This window comes from Elgaria multicarinata, chromosome 4 (assembly GCF_023053635.1).
Source record: "Elgaria multicarinata webbii isolate HBS135686 ecotype San Diego chromosome 4, rElgMul1.1.pri, whole genome shotgun sequence".
In the NCBI taxonomy this organism is placed as follows: domain Eukaryota; kingdom Metazoa; phylum Chordata; class Lepidosauria; order Squamata; family Anguidae; genus Elgaria; species Elgaria multicarinata.
In genome coordinates this window covers 55,293,842-55,309,594 of record NC_086174.1, presented here as the reverse complement: position 1 = coordinate 55,309,594, position 15,753 = coordinate 55,293,842, and the positions used below count along the sequence as shown (strand labels likewise).

Genomic DNA, 15,753 nt, shown 5'->3' with positions numbered 1-15,753 from the left:
GTTGAAAGCATTATTAAAAACAAAATTAGTAAGCATATAGAAGTACAGGTCCTGCTGAAAAAGAATCAACACAGCTTCTGCAAAGGCAAGTTCTGTCTCACTAACCTTTTAGAGTTCTTTGAGTGTCAATAAACATGTAGACAGGTGATCCGGCGGACATTGCTTACTTGGACTTCCAAAAGGCTTTTGATAAAATTCCTCACCAAAGACTTCTGAGCAAATTTAGCAGTCATGGAATAAGAAGAGAGGTCCTTGGATCAGTAACTGGTTAAAAAACAGAAAGCAGAGAGTAGGAATAAATAGAAAATTTTCCGAATGGAGGGAAGTAAATTGAGAGGTCCCACAGGGATCTGTATTGGGACTTCTTTTCAACTTGTTCATAAATGATCTGGAATTAGGAGTGAGCAGTGAAGTAGTCAAGTTTGCTGATTTATTTAAGGTGGTTAAAACAAACAGGGATTGTGAGGAGCTCCAAAACAATCTCTTCAAACTGGGAGAATGGACATCCAAATGGCAGATGCAGTTCAATGTAAGCATGTGTAAAGTGATGCACATTGGGGCAAAAAATCCCAACTTTAAGTATAACCTGATGGGATCTGAGCTGGCAGTGACCAACCAAGAAAGAGATCTTGGGATTGTGGTGGACAGCTCGATGAAAATGTCGACCCAGTGTGCGGCCTCTGTAAAGAAGACAAACTCCAAGTTAGGCATTATTAGAAAAGGAGTTCAGCTGATGGGATCTGCCAGCTCAGATCCCATCAGGTTATACTTGAATAAAACTGCCAGTATCATACTGCCTTTATACAAATCTATGGTGCGTCTACACTTAGAATACTGTTAAGAGTTCTCATCACCACACCTTAAAAAAAAATTGCAGGGCTGGAAAACATGCAGAAAAGGGCAACTAAAATGATCAAGCATCTCCCCTATGAGGGAAGGTTACAACAGCTGGGAAGGTATGTGAAGACATGATAAACATGTACACAATTGCTTGGTGTGGAGAATGTGGACAGGGAGTTATTTTTCTCCCTCTCCCATAATACTAGAACCTAGGGTCATCCCATGAAGCTGATTGGAGGGAGATTCAGGACAGATAAAAGGAAGTGCTTCTTCACGCAGCCCAAAGGTAAACTATAGAATTCACTACCACAAGGTGTAGTGATGGCCACCAATTTGGATGGCTTTAAAAGGGGTGTGGACAAATTTCTGGAAGAGAAGGCTATAAATGACTACTAGTCCTGATGACTATGTGCTACCTCTAGTATCAGAGGCAGTAAGCCTATATACACCATTATTATTATTATTATTATTATTATTTATTTATATAGCACCATCAATGTACATGGTGCTGTACAGAGTAAAACAGTAAATAGCAAGACCCTGCCGCATAGGCTTACAATCTAATAAAATCATAGTAAAACAATAAGGAGGGGAAGAGAATGCAAACAGGTACAGGGAAGGGTAAGCAGGCACAGGGTAGGGAAAAACTAACAGTAGAAAGTAACAGTAGAAGTCTGCACAACATCAAGTTTTAAAAGCTTTAGGAAAAAGAAAAGTTTTTAGCTGAGCTTTAAAAGCTGCGGTTGAACTTGTAGTTCTCAAATGTTCTGGAAGAGCGTTCCAGGCGTAAGGGGCAGCAGACGAAAATGGACGAAGCCGAGCAAGGGAAGTAGAGGCCCTTGGGCAGGCAAGAAGCATGGCATCAGAGGAGCGAAGAGCACGAGCGGGGCAATAGTGTGAGATGAGAGAGGAGAGATAGGAAGGAGCTAGACCGTGAGTTGCTGGGGAACATGGCTGGGAGGGTGCTGTTGCACCATGTCCTGCTTGTGGATTCCTAGTCAATAGCTGGTTGCCCACTGTGTGAACAGAGTGCTGGACTAGATGGACCCCCGGTCTGAGAAGTAGTTTATAGTTAATTAGTGATGTGAGCCTGAGTTGCCAATGTGGACTGAAGCCTATAATAAAGATACAACATTAAAAGCCCAAGGGAACCCATAATGAACCTCTTCATGGGCAAGGATTGCGATACATGCCAGAGCTGACTGGCCCTGGAGCACATCTGTTATTGTAATGGGTTACCCAGTAACTCAAGGGATGTGTACTTGCCTTTGCCTTGCCATTGCTAGTACTATCTTACCTCTCTCTCTAAATAAAATCTGGGAAAGGAACAATCCTGGTTTGCTGATTAACTAATCCAAACCCTAAAGAACCTCTGCCCCAGGCAGAAGGGGGAGTACAACCATTTCTGGATGGGATAGCACTCCCTCTGAAGGATCATGTACGCTGCTTGTTGGTGCTCTTAGATCAAGCGCTGCTCCTTGATGGTGGCCAGGAGTGCCTTTGCCCACCTTCAGTACACCCTCCCTTTCTTAGGAAATATGGATCCAGCAACAAAAATCCATGCCTTAATCGCCTCATGTTTGCATTACCATAATGGGTTCTACGTGGACCTGCCCTCAAAGAGTGTCAGGGAGCTGCAGCAAGTGCAAAATGCAGTTGCCAGGCCTTTGTGTAGTGTGCAGTTTACATACCATATAACACTGGTCTTGAAACAGCTGCATTGGCTTCCAAACTGTTTCCAAGCTCAATTCAAGGTGCTAGTTCTGACTTATAAATGGCTAGGGGGCAGGATGCCTCTCATATGAGCCTATCATATGCTCATCATCTGACAGCGCTCTGTTGCACATCCCACTTCCTGGAGAGGTAAAGCTGATGGACAGCACCCAGGGAGGTTAGGCTAGCATCTTCCTCAGTATCCTTTAGATAGCTGGTGAAGACGAAATTGTTCCCACAAGCTTTTAAAAGTTAATGCCGCTCTTTTTTATCATTAATCCACAATTTAAAATGTTTTATGTTTCTGTATTTTAATCCTTGTATTTTATTGTATATCAGCTTGAACATTCATTGAGTAGAGGGGCAATCCAAAAATATTATATATCAATAAATTAAAAAAAGAAATAAAACATTAAATGTGAAGGAGCTTAATAAAAAGGATTGCCATCTAGCATTTATAATGACTTATTAATTGTAAATGAGTTATTAAATAACTAATTTATGAATACTTGGGAAACAATTACAGAAAATGAGGTATCAAATGGCTGTATATTTACTGAAGAACCAGTTTATTTATTTATTTTTTTACAAAATTTCTATACCACTCCCCATTCAAAATTTCAGAGCGGCGTACAAGTTGTTTAGGGCTTTGTACACAAGTACAAGAACCTTAAACCTGGCTCGGTAGCGAATAGGCAGCCAGTGCAGTTCCCTCAGCAGAGGAGTTACATGCTGGAAAGGGGCAGCTCCGGACAACAACCAAGCTGCAGCATTCTGCACTAGCTCAAATTTCCGGAGCAGCTTTAAGGGCAGCCCCACATAGAGTGCATTGCAGTAATCCAATCTTGAGGTTACCAATGCCTGTACCACCATGGCCAAGCTACCCCCGTCCAGGAGAGGCTGTAGCTGGCGAACCAGCTGAAGCTGGTAAAGGGCACTCTGAGCCGCCACTTGAGCCTCCAGCGACAGAGATGGATCTAAGAGTACTCCTCAACTATGAACCTGATATTTTAGCAGCCCAAAGTAATGTGTGTGATATGCTGACAACCACTCATCTATTTCCATAGAGTTCAACTCTCTTCTATTAAGGATATTGGGGCACCTTCAGTTCTGCAGTCACTATTATAAGTTCCATTTAATTCTGGGAAAGGGCCCATAACCCAGTGTGATAGACCTTATGCTTTGCATTTGATCCCCAGCTTCTCCAGGTAGGGTGAGGAAAGAATCCCACCTGAAATCCTTGAGAGCCGCCTGCCAGTCAATGTAAACAATACTGAGCTAGATGGACCAATGGCCTGACTCAATATAAGGCAGCTTTCTATGTTCTTATGTGGCAAATATGTATTTCAATGACATATATGTATTCTTTCACATACTTGCTAAAGATAATCACCTGGAAAATATGATTACAACTTTGAAACTGCCAAGCTTGCCTAATAAAGTATTTGGAATTGGCATACATTCATTTTTATTAATGAACTTATGGAACAGAAAATATTCTAGAAAAATAAAGCACATAAAAATTTCCATCGTACATCGCTGATGAATATGGAAAAGTAACATATAAATATCATTACATAAATACTTAAAATAACGTCACTCCTTACATTGTGGCTGTTGTGGTACTTATTTGATGGATTGGTTTATATCTCACATAGTCCCAAAGACTCTCAGTAGCATAGTTCCTTGATCCGAAAATAATGCCCTGAACTGTTTTTGGTGCAGATTAGGGCTGTGCACCGCCTCGGATCTGAACCCTGAATCTGAAGCAGATCGGGGTGGTTCGGACCCTTCCGAACCGGTTCCAAGGCGGTTCGGGCGAAGGCTGAGGCGGGCCAAAGCAGAAGCCAATTCGCTCTGAAGCTTCGGGCCGCCTCGGCGCTTCAGAGCCACCCCCACCCCCTCACCCCACACACCCCACCAGTCTCCTTACCTGCTGCCTCCATCGCTGCTGCCATCTTTTTTCTGGCAGCTTCCAGTGCCGCCACCAGAAATGAAAGAGAGTAGGCTACGCGATTTTAAGATATCGCGCAGCCTACTCATTTCCGCCAGCGGCACTGGAAGCCACTAGAAGAAAGATGGCAGAGGCGATGGAGGTAGCAAGTAAGCCCCTTCCCCCCCCTTACCTCTGCCCGCCAGCTTGCATCCGGTGGCTTCCACTGCTGACGACGCTGAAGCCAGGAAGTAGGCCGCAGCCTACTTCCAGGCTTCTGCGTCATCAACAGTAGAAGCCGCCGGATGCAAGCTGGTGGCGGCGGTGGACGGCGGACACAGGTAAGTGGGGGAGGGGAGGGGGCTTACATGGTGCCTCCACCGTCCATGGTGGTGGATGACAGAGGCACCAGGGAAATGGGGAAACTTTTCTGGGTGCCGGCTGCGCAACCAGAACCCAAAAAACTCTGAGTCGCCTCGGACAGCCCGAATTTCACCTCAGCTTCGGTGCCTAGGCAGGTCAGGAACCCTCGAGGCAGTCCCGAGGCAGATTGGGGCTGCTTCGGGGGCTCCAGATTGGCCTCCGAAGCGGATCAGGGAGGTCAGTGCAGATCCCAAAAGGTGATCAGTGTGTGAGTATTATGGTGTAATCTAATCTTTAAAAAAAAGTTAATTCAATTGAATATGTTTAAGAAAATCTGCAAATATATGCATAAGATTAGGCTATAACTTTGAAAGGAAAAATACATCCTTTGTAGATAATCCCTACACATATCAAAGTAGTCATCATTTTAGAAGTGCCATTCCCCTTGGCAGGTTAGAGAAGGACGATGTCTCTTCTAAATTGGTACGTGCAATCCAGTTTTTTAAAGTGTTTGTATTAAAAATAATTGTCTTTTAAAGCAGTGGTTGTTCGATTAATTAAGGAAACACTTCAAATCAATCAAAAGGTTTTCGCCATTGTCATTGCTGTTAGTATTATTTGTAAATCCAGTACTATTTTATAAATTTTGTAAATATTCCAAGATATACAAATAGCAATGTAACTAGTGCATCTACATATCGGTTTATGCATCAATGCTTTAAAACGGTGGTTCCCAATTAGCTAAGTACTGCAGACCCCTTGTTTTTCAAATGTCAAGCCATGGACCCCCTACTTTTGAAAAATTTGTTATCTCTATGGTAGTTACCTGTGCGAAGCAATTTTTTGGAAAAAATAAGGGGTAGCCCATAATAAGCAAAGGATTTTAGGTATACTAAAAAACAGACCACAAAATTTGTGATATTTGTGATATTAACACACAAAAATGACAACGATTTAGTTAGAAATATAAAGACGAATTTAATTTTACTAATGTCTAGTTTACAATTGAACAAATTATGACATGTCTAGCAGCTACTAAACCTAAATGTGATGGGAGAAATCACGCCTCTTTTTGTCCTGAACAATCCCTTCCACATCCAGTTCAATATTCCCTACTTTTAATCTCAAATCTGGATCAACATCAAGCCAATTTCTATGCTTGTTCTTCATATAACAAAATGTCGAAAATGTTGTTCACAAAGATATGTAGAACAAAAGGGAACTAGATGTTTCAAAGCCTATTCACCTAACTTCTTATAATCAGGAAAAAGCGTCACCCAGAACTGGTCCAGTCTATAATCTTTGAAAAATGATTTCAATGAACCATCACAAGTCACGTCAACAAGTGCATCTTGCTCTTCCGCAGATAAGAATTGTTAGTTGTACATCACCACATTCAAAAGGATTCATTGTCCATGAGTTTTCAGGATTAGGTGCAGGGAAGTAATCTCTGAAGCTAGCCGCAGGTGCTCAGTGATGTTATATTTTACTTCTGGTAGGAATTCATTGTCAGTGGACTCCAGAAATGAATGGTGAATATGTGAATGGTGCCACGGACCCACTGGGTGGGTTACACGGACCCCCTGGGGTCCGCAGATCACCAATTGGGAACCACTGCTTTAAAACATACTTTCAATACTATAAAACAATTAATATAAACATATATTTACCATACTTCTAATCTTTAAATCTCACTATTACTTAATTCATCTTAAATTGATCAATATCTAAATCATATTTCTGACTCATACACTCTAAAATGGGTTCCTAACAGCACAGTCTGAAGGGGTTTCCTCTCGATAGAAAGAGGGCTCTGAGATCCAAGACCTCTATATATCCTACAGGAGGTAGACAGGATGGTTAGTGGGCGGAGGTGAAAACAATCCTGTTCCTCATTTTCTTTACGTTTTCAGTTAATATGAGCCTCTCAGCTTGTCTAGCTGACCTACTTCATTGTGGGTGGAAATTTAGGATCCTTCATAATTAAAAAAAATCATTCCTTTAAAGGTCAAGGAGCATTAAGTGGCCATGTTATAAATTAAGAATTTAAGAGTTTTTGTGAAAGCTAACAAAATGTATGCGTTATTAGAGAAAGTGTTCCAAATGTGCTTAGCATAATGTATTTTGCTGCCTTTGCTAGCATAATAATATTGCTACCTATCAGCATGAGATGAGAAACTTTCCGCCCTTCATATTAATGGCATGGAATAATAGTTTTTGAAGTGCTAGAAAGTCATCAACTGTAACTTCTCAAAACAAGGAAATTCCCTCAACAGGCCTCCCCAACCCCAACAATTCTGCTCATTGTTATCACTTTCCATCCAGCAAGAGATTGAAATGAAGATTTCCCAAGTCATATTGGTGGTTGATCAGGGAGAGATCTTCTCCCCCAAAGTACAACTGGCTAATTACAGTAATCTGAATATATTAATCAGGATTCCACAATTTTTGACCAACCTTAACAGCCATGCCAAAGTTGTGCTTGCCAGATCCTTGCCTGTCTCCTGGCTGGTTTGACTTGTGTTTAGTCACAGTACTCCAGGTTTCTCTGTCCAGAGCAATATTGGGGTGTTTGGCCCAAAACAGCCACAGTGCTCCACCGTCTTTGGCAATGCAGCAAACAAACAGCCTTCAGTCTTCCTACTACACTTGGAAACGTAGGGAATGGGAATCACTGCACAACTGCCAGGACAACCTTCACCTATCTCTGCAGTTCCAAGGATGTGGCAACACAGTCACCGTGGCAAACAAAAATGTGGAAGCATACCCATAATAGCTTTCTGCAAGAACCATAATTTCTCCTCCTCCCTTATATATGTAACGAGGCATCTCGATTATCTATGTAAGCATTCTTATTTATATCAACTGTAGGATAGTGATTGCCTTCATATTTCTACTCCGAGGATAGTTACAAGAAATTGACTTGCTACTAGATTATCTTCCAATGTCCTGCTCTGCAACATTTAAAGAAGCACATTCTGTCAATTTATAGCAGGGATACAGCCCAAGTTGAGGCAGATATGGCCAATCAGGTTCTCCTCCAGCACCAGACTTCTCTCTCAAAGCCTCCTATTCCCCACCCCACCCCACCCCAGGAATCTCTTATCTCCAATCAGCAGCTTGTAGGAACCTGTTTTTGTAAAGAGCTATAGCTCAGTAAATAAATAAACAAAGACTCTAGGCATTTTAGGGTGCAATCCTATGCATGTTTAGACAGAAAGAAGTCCCACAACTCCCATCCAGTTACGGTGCCTGCGGGATGCTGGGAGTTGTAGAATATTTTTGTCTAAACATGCATAGGATTGCACCCTTAATGAGAGACACTATTTTTTTCAGTTTTCTATATATTCATGATGGTATCACAATTACCTGGATTATTGAAATTAACATTTTCATGCTCTTTGATTTCTAGTGTGGAAGGAATGATACCCTCCAAGATAAGAGGATGCTGTTTCCCTATGTCAGTTACTGCAACTTGTGATTTAACTTGAATTAAAAAAGATAGTTTCCATATATTGGGACAACTGTCCTTTGACTATTTCTGATGGCTGATAATAATGGCAATATATAAATAAAAAGGTGTTTAAAAATGAATTGTTCCCACAGTACATGCCAGATCAAATATGTTCAGAAGTTTAAAAATGTCCCCATGCTGAGAAAAGCTTCCTACTAGTTATTTTTACACACACACACACACACACACCTATAGTGTATAGTTCATGTTACCAGCTGTTAATATTAGGATGAACTGAACATGAAGTTCCTAGAATTATAGTGTTCAACTATATGAAATTTTTTGATAATAACTCTGCAATAAAAAATGCATTTTATATCAATGGCAAAGTCCAATTTCAACAAACTACTTCTTTTTTTAAGTAGAGAACTTTAAAAGTTTTGCACACCTTCAAAAATTTTGGATTTATTTCCAGAAGTTGATATAACATTATTTTTATTCAAACTTTTTGAAATGACTTAGCAAAGGCCAAAAACTTGTATGCAGACAAAAGGGTAATCTATATATTATTTATTTATTTATTTTATTACATTTATATACTGCCCCACAGCCGAAGCTCTCTGGGTGGTTTACAACAATTTAAAATGGTAAACATTAAAAGTATACAAAATTTATACTTATTTTCAAGAACAAACCAGATCTGGGTAATCTTTAGGGCACTTACTATGATCACAGAAAGATTAATTAGTTATTAAAGTACATGTAGATTTGCAGGAAAAAGTGTTCTTTCCAGTTAACACCCACCCCCACCCCAAATAATGTAATCTCAACAAAAGAATAAAATCTGCCTCCTACTGGCTATAATACAGCATTTCCCATAAAATAATGAGACAAATAAGACAGCTTTTGTTTCCTCCACATGTTTTGTAAATGTGTTATAGAAGTAATTTTGACAACTGTTTCTATGTGATTAACCAGGCAATCAACATGGTCAATAAGCATTAGATCCCATATCTCACAACCTATCTCGTAACAATTTCCATGATCCAACAGCATTTCCATTTTGCCTCTTGCTGTATAGGCTACTTCTTCTACATCTGTCTAAATCTAACAGAAGTACTGACTCTCTAGCCATGGAAATTTTTAAAGCACTTGAGCTTCCATATACAAGAGAGATCAAAAACAGAACAGAACACTATGATATCCACAAAAGTCTTAGAGATCAATGAGAACCTCAGAGACTTCTCAGAAAATTACATATGAGCCGAACAGTAGCTACTTGCCTAAAACAGTCCTACTCACAATTTATATAAAAATATATCATCTTGAATCCTAACTTTCTTTCTGGGAACAGAACAGAGTGCATGTTCACAGAGCTTTCCTGCCACCCCTTTCTTTCTTCAGCCTTTTGCACTCACTAAAAATCTGCCCCTGGGAGCTGGATGATCCTTGGGAAAAGTGTGGAATATGGAGCGATGGCCTATACATGTAGGGGGGAATTGGCAAAAACCTCCCCCCCTTACATGTATGGAGGAGCAACTGAAGATCAAAACCAATATTTTTATTCACTCCAACATCATTTATATGTCTTTCAGTGTTTAACTGATTACAAGACTGCAAACATGATTTTTTCTATAAGAAGGGAGATAAACATGCTTCCTTTCTCTTGTGCCGTCTCAAATTTTGAAAAAATCAGAACTATGAGAATTTAGCATCTTTCCAAATCTGAATAATACAGTATTCATCTTAACACTATTAACTTTAAGATGACACTTTTTTTAAGACCTGAAACAGTATCTTGTGAAGTCAGTGGAAAGACCAAAACATATATATTATTAATGACAGTTAAGCTAGATCTTTTCCTAAAGCATCTATTTGTTTCAGGATCAGGAAACAAGTAATTTTATACATGTGACTAACAAGCACAATGGCAGTTTACAGGATACCTTTAAAGCTCCTATACTAAGGCAGTATGTGTACATCAATTCTCAGTCCAAAAGAACCATATTCAGGGATCTGCTTGAGGGAAATGAGCTTTATGAAATCTCCATCAGGCAGATTCCTGAAAATGATATTTTCAAGCAAGATGTCATTAATACTTAGTTTATCATAATCAAAAATGTGTTCATAGGAGCAAATACAAATAGTGTTACTCCTTGCAAGAATTTTTCAGGAGTATATATCTGATATGTTCTTCAAATTCTCTCATACCTTCTCATAAGGACAATAAAGTTAACACAAATAAATTAACCTGCACTTCTTTCTTTGTCATGCATTGAAAAGTTCTGGAATTTGGGGGTGGGGGAAGAAAAAAGAAGAAAAAGAATACTATTCTGAAATATTAACTAAAAATGTCCACAGTAAAAGGATATAGTCTTCTCTTTAAAAAAACAAAACACCATTCCTCATTTTGACTCCAAAATATAAATTAAAACATGTTCATAATTTGCTCAACTGAAATAACTATTCATGTGAACATAAGACTCAGTCTCTTGCCAATTGAAACTTTCTTTCCTCTACCCCTACCTCAATAACACCACTAGAAAAGTGTGCCAAATGTTTTTTAAAAAAGTTTCAAATTCATAGCTACACTTTCTTCGTTCTGTTAGCTGTACATAACAATGAGTTATATCCACAAACGCAAATGATATTCTAATAGCGGAAACCAAGTTCCAAACTATGCACAAGAGGAGAATCCAAGTAAAGTTCCACTTGCACAACTGGTTGTGCAACCGCTTGCACATCTTAGATTTACAAAGTGGCCCACTAGAACTTGGGCAACAGGAAAGGCAGTGGAACCCCACTAGCACAGCAATTTCTTCTCCTAATTGTACAGTGGATTTAGGCTAATGATATTACCTAGTAAATCTTAAACTCAGTAGAGTTTCCTTCAAAGTAAATATGCATTAAACATATGATGAAATATAATGGTTTTTGGAACATGCTGAAGTCTTAGAAAATCCAAGAAGTTTAGGTTTTCATACATGGCAAAAGATAAGATAGCAGTCTTTCATGTAAAACAGGCACAATAGAAGCATACATAACAGGAATCTCTTTCAAAGACCTAAGAGGCCTCTTTAAACTTGACATGACAGAACAAGAATCTTCTGGCTGATCAATCCTTAAAAAATATTTAAAATGTATTATAATATACTTTCCTGCTTAAGTTATTAAGATCTATTCAGATTCTCAACTCACAAAAGTATCTTTACTTAGTAGAAGACTTTTTTAGTTTAATGCAATAACATCCTATGCATGTTTACTCAGAACTAAATCCCACTGTTCAATAGATCTAACTTCTGGGAAAGTGTGTTTAAGATTGCAGTCTAAGAAATTCATTCCTGTAGTAAGTGTTTTTAGGACTATAGCTCAATCTCACTTATTTCAATGGGACATGAACTTCAAAGTAACACATTTAGTATTGTAACCTGAAAACACAGACTACTATCACAGCTTGTTTACTTTAAAAGTAAAAAAAGTACAATCTATTCGTTGATGATATGGTTGTTATCGATTAAACAACTAAGTATGACAGTTTTAATTTTGCTCAAAATTTAATGTATGTATTGACACTGGTTGCCAAAAAAAAGATTTCAAAAGTTTACATCCTCATTTGCATGCAGCTATTGTTTGCATTCTTTGCACACTTTCTTGAGAGTTAAACTCAGTGAAACTTCCTTCCAAGTAAACATGCATAAAAACAGATTGCTTATCTATTTCATTGTCAACAGAGAAAATACATTAAAGAATCAAACTATCTTTGTACGGTCTGATAACAGCAAAGAACATTAGATACTTTATAATAATAGTTATAATATTATAGTATTTGTAAAAGTTAAAATATGGTAAAAGCAAATATTAAAAGTAATTAGGTACAGAAAACAGAAACTCAAGAGATCTGGGCAGAATATCTTCAAAGAGTTTATTAATTAACTATATATATGCAGAACTGTTGACACAATGTAAATAATTCTGTGTACTCTTCATCTGAACATCCATGTTTGTCTCATCCAATCAAGACATACATACATTATAATTAGCAGCCCAATCCAATTAAAGATATTGGGGTCAATTTAAAACTCTTGACAGGAAAACAAACAGCACTACAAACAGAATCTTCTTAATGGGCATCCTTAAAGAAGAAATAGTGTGTGTTTCCTGGAAAGTACATTTCCCTTAATAACTACTCTGTATTGTATTATACAACAATACACTTGTATAAGAAAAAAACTGGAAAAGAACAGAAGAAATTTATTTGGGAAATATTTAATAAAAAATTACAGTCCCATTATCAAAGCTTTACAAACATACACACCGAAGAGTTATCTTTAAGTTCTCTGAAGTATCACTGCAAATGATTTGTCAACTTCTAACAGAAACGGTTCAGAAATTAAATTTAGTCCTCAAATTTACTTTGTTAAAAAGTATCCTGTGTGCACAACTGATACAAGTTTAATTCTGCCAATCCTTATGGATACCTAATATTCAGATAGTCTATTTCATGACTTAAGATATTGATTTTGAAATATAATAAAAGTCCATTTTAAAAGAACACATTTGAACTAAGACATAGGCAACAAAAATGCCTCAGAGTTTCATCAGATTTAATCTGCAACATTGTGATAGACCACCATGCATGGGTTTATAAACTATAATTAAACTTCCATCAAAAAGTACCAAATAGTTTGTATAGCAGGAAAAAGCAATCCCAAATGCCCTTGTATCTACATACTCATGGTACCAAACTGTGACATTTATGGTGTTTTGGGTTTTGTTTAGAAATGACTGATCAACTTCAAAGGATAATCCCACATACTACCAGGCCTGGCCTTTTCCTCAAATTGTATTATGCATTAGTTTATGCAATTTCTTCAAATCACAGTCAGTACAAGTAAGAGATGGGAAAGACACATGGTCTGACAAGTAATCATGTATATCAATTTCAATGTCTGCTAAGTAGCCACTATTGCTGTTCCAGCAAAATTGATTCACAGAAAGAATCTAGCTTGTTTACTTGAAGAAGCATCACTCCAGCAACGGCACTGCTATTAAGAGAACAGACTATCCTTTCCTATTTCTATTATTAGCAACCAGACACATTTTAACGAGATAAAACATTTATTGCTTATTAACTCATGCCATTTGCCTTACATTTACCTCTAATCCACGAAAAGCCTTTTAGAGGGGTGGGGGGTGGGAGCGATGTGGACGTGTAAGGAGGAAGCACAGTGACCAAACAGCTTGTGGGGTGGGGGTGGATGTGGTGACTGGATATGCGGTGAGAGACCATACGCCTATTGCGCCATCGTCCCCAGCATCATTTCAGATGTAAAGCACCTACATTCCATATAAATAACTGTGTGTGTGTGTGGGTGTGCGTGCACGCGCGTGCGTGCGTTGTATGTTGTGCCTCGTGGCCAAGCACACATCTTCTCTTCCCTCCCCCACTCCCGCCGTCTTTAATGTTACATAACCTCTCTGTCTCTACAAGAGCCTGACAGGCCCCGCCACACACACACACACAAACACACGCGCGCGCGCACACACACACATTAGAGGACTTGTTATATTTTAAGCCTCGGTTGCCGTATGTGATGACTGAGGAGGGGGAGGAGCTGGGAAAGCGCCGTCGCCGCCACCTCCCTCTGTCAACGCAAAAACACTGACGGGAGCACTAGGCCAGAAATGCCCCCCCCACCCCACCCCGGCTTAAGGCTGGGTGTGCGTTTGGGTGGGTGGGGGAGTGATAAGTGCCGGACATTGGGAGGAGGGGGTGGGCGCCACCGCCTGCGTGCCAAGCCGCAGATCTGAGGCATCCCCCCCCGCCCTCACCTCACCTCACCTCACGTGCCCCAAGAGCAGCCAGCGCCCAGGCAGCATCCCCCGCCGCCCATCCATCCATCCTTCCGCCCGCGCGCTCCCAGCCCCCTCCCCTATTCTTCACTGAAAGCCTGGACCCAACTCCTCCGCTCGCCCGCTCGCGCTTTACCTGCAGCAAAGGCGAGGGCGGTTGATGCTGGCCGTAGGTCTGGAAGTGGCGGGAAGGCGGCGGCGGCGGCGGCTCCGGGCAGGGGGGGCCCACGATCCCTCCTCCCTTGTCCCCCCTGCCGGGTTCGGTGCTTCCCAGCCGCGGTGTGCCTCAGCGCTGTGGCGAAGGTCCCGGCCCCGGCTGGCAGCACTCTGAGGAGACGCAGGAGGGGCGGCGGCTACATAGACAGCGACTCTCCGCTATTCAGGGAGGCGCCCGCCGGGGCCGCTCGGCCGCAGCATCCGCGGAGTCAGGGCGGCGGCTGCGGCTGCTCCCGGCTCAATTTACCCGGAGCCGCCCGGGGCCCAGCTTTCGGCTCGGCTCCTGCCGCCGCCGCCGCCGCCGCCGCCTCTTCAGCCGCCTCCGCCAGGCTCGTTATTGACTTTCAGGAAAACTCCCGACGTCACTGGCTCCCCCCGAGTGTCTCCCCCTCCAAGACGGCGGCGGCGGCGGCGGCAGCGGCAGCGGCAGCATCGGCATCCCCCAGTTCTCGCGAGAAACACCAATGTGCGGAATGGAGCGGGGGGCTGCCAGACAGAGCAGGGAGGGGAAAGGCGGGGGCTGCCAGACAGAGCGAGCGAGTGAAGGGAGGAGGGAGACGGAGGTGAAGAGGATGAATGCGAGGGGAAGAGAGGGAGGGGGAGAGAGGGAGGGAGGGAGGGAGGCAGGCCCGAGCTACCGAGCTCGGCTGACCAACCGACAGGCGACTGACGGTGGGGGGAGCTAAGGTGAAAGCGAGGGAGAGGGGCAGGAGCCAGTATCCAGACAGCCTGCGCACGGGCGAAAGGAGAGGGAAAGGATGGCAGGAGGCGAGCGCGGAGGGGCGAGGAAGCTACACGCGCTGCAGAAGGGGCATTTTTTTTTTTTGAGAGAAGGAAGAATAAACGGAGGCTCGCCCGCTATGGCCGGCGGTCAGAGCAAGGAGGAAACAAAAACCTCCGTCTGGTCAGCTTTTGAGTATTGTTCCCCTTGCCAGGCACGAATGAGAAACTGGTTTTAGTGCGTAGTTACGGCTACTCCATTAGCTTTACGTTGTTATTGTGACCCATAAGGACAGGGCGACAATATCAGCCATCCTAGTATTTATTATTTTATTCTAACTTTTTATAACCCGCCCTGTAACAATGTTATCAGGGCGGCTTGCAACAAGAAGTACCGTGTTTCACCAAATACAACGAAGGACTTATGTGGAGACTCCTTGAGAGTAATGTCTTATTCTTGTCCTTTTCACACAGATATAAGCATGTATATTCACAAATATGGGAGTATGTATTTCTCATGTTCCTCGTTTTATTTGCTTTAAAACTTTATTACCCACTTTTCAGGGCAAATAATCCCTCTGTGTTATACTTAATCCAACAGGGGGGAAATACATTAAATATTTAAAAATAAATACAAATACCAACCACAATCCATGTTTCT

The 15,753-nt window shown here is 41.3% G+C and overlaps 1 protein-coding gene across 6 annotated transcripts in view; it reads right to left on the bottom strand.

The window, feature by feature from the left end:
- AKT3 (AKT serine/threonine kinase 3) overlaps positions 1 to 14,504 on the bottom strand; it is a 171,124-nt gene extending 156,620 nt beyond the window's left edge. For 3 of the 6 annotated variants that reach the window (XM_063124326.1, XM_063124329.1, XM_063124330.1), the window contains exons 1-2: positions 14,293 to 14,354; positions 106 to 264 (exon numbers count right to left, since the gene is read on the bottom strand). The gene's annotated coding sequence lies outside the window, so the exon portion shown is untranslated. Of the gene's footprint in view, positions 1 to 105; positions 265 to 2,137; positions 2,452 to 14,292 lie in introns of those variants that run through there. The other 3 variants (XM_063124327.1, XM_063124331.1, XM_063124328.1) reach the window with 3 other exon arrangements.
- Between the last annotated feature and the right edge of the window lie 1,249 nt (positions 14,505 to 15,753).